The following is a 1,622-nucleotide window of genomic DNA, read 5'->3' as shown; positions in this document are numbered from 1 at the left end:
AAACAGAATGTACAACATGTTAAATATATTTATTAGCTATACAACAGGAAATTCAGGATTGCAATTGTTGTAATTCCCACTTTTAAGCTAAGCGAATACCTGATATATTGTTTAACCCATTTTACAACCAATACCTGATCTTAAGTAACATTATGTTACACTTGTGCATAAAAGTACAACTTATAAAGCAATTTCTGTGAGTTTGTGCACATACCTTAAGTCAAAGCTGCTAATCAGACAACTGGCCAATTATCACTAGGGCTGGGTTTGTGGTCACCACAAAACACAACTTGCTTGGTATTCTGACAACACAAGAGACCAGTCCTGTAAAACAACAAGCAAGCATTTTTGCCTGGTCAAACGTGACTTACCATGACTACATCCAACTGCTAGTACGTGAACTGCTATGACCAGATGGCCTGCAAAACCGACGGTGTCATTAATACGTACAATACACCAAAAAATCTGGGAACTAGGAAAACATTAATACTATATGCACAACACATAAACTGGCCTGGGTATTAGTTTGTTACCATCATATGAGATAGTACAATATCAACTAATTATGTAGAAATTCATGACACCTTTTGACGTCTCAATATTGAGCACTACAAAAAGAAAACACAATATAATTCCTTGAGTTCTGTATGTAAACTGATCCGAAATTCACAATAGGAATAAGGGTCCTACCTGGTCCAGAGTTAAGTATCACAACCACATCCACTGTTGGTGGGTGAATCACTATGACTAGATTGCCTGTAAAAACAGATAGGTGAGCATTAAATGCAATACACTTAAACTTGTCACTTTTTTACACAAAATAAACATTTGGGGATTTTATTCGTTTAAACAGTTGACATTGTTACACAGAGACCTGAATAGACAGGCATATCAAGAAGTTTGTGGACATTTGCTATGCTTTTGTTCATGGCAAAAATGTCAGCTGGAACAGGCATGTCCAATACATTTCAATTGAAAAATTATTAAAAATTAAATCAAGTATCTGTACCGCCTACCTCGAGTCTGTTTAGTAACTTTCCAAATTTGATACATGTAGAGCAACTCTCTGTGAGTACAATGATGCCAAAATAAGTCCAATTCATGGACATTTTGGCTCGTCAAAATGGCCTAAACTGACCAGGTGTAGCAAATTTCCCCATACACTTTATATTGAGTGTTTTAGAGTCATGCAATAAAAGGCATAATAACCCACGATACGTGATAGATACCTCAGATTCCGAACCAGATATGAAAATAGCAGTGAATAGCAATTAAGATGAGCTATAGCTAGGCACCGGCCAATTATGCCAGCATAATTTAAAGCATAATAGGTGACCAAAAGCATCAAGGAAGGAAAGGCTGCTATACTGTAATAAAACAGTCAGTTCTAGAGCATAATCTTGATTTTGAAAGCATAATTTTGAGCATAATAGGCTTAATTTTTGAGCAATGCTCAAAAGCATAATAGGTAAAATTTTGGGCATAATAGGCCCGTGCCTAGCTATAGCAGAAGGAAATCAAAAGGAAATTTAAGCTTGTCATTTTAAGGTTTAAATCACTTACTTTTTCTAAGGCAAATTGAATGCCGGATATTTGGAAAGGAACGCTCTGATCTATTTCAA

General features: G+C 35.8%; 1 long non-coding RNA gene across 1 annotated transcript; it reads right to left on the bottom strand.

Moving 5' to 3' along the window:
* Positions 1-219: 219 nt before the first annotated feature.
* LOC136252271 (uncharacterized) lies at positions 220-923 on the bottom strand. Its single transcript, XR_010699434.1, has 3 exons — positions 691-923; positions 515-608; positions 220-419 (listed from the first exon to the last, which is right to left on the bottom strand). It is a non-coding gene; the product is annotated as an uncharacterized lncRNA (long non-coding RNA).
* Between the last annotated feature and the right edge of the window lie 699 nt (positions 924-1,622).

This window comes from Dysidea avara, chromosome 4 (genome assembly GCF_963678975.1).
Source record: "Dysidea avara chromosome 4, odDysAvar1.4, whole genome shotgun sequence".
Taxonomy (NCBI): Eukaryota; Metazoa; Porifera; class Demospongiae; order Dictyoceratida; family Dysideidae; genus Dysidea; species Dysidea avara.
Note: the sequence above shows the minus strand (reverse complement) of the source record. Positions and strands in the feature narration are given on the sequence as shown.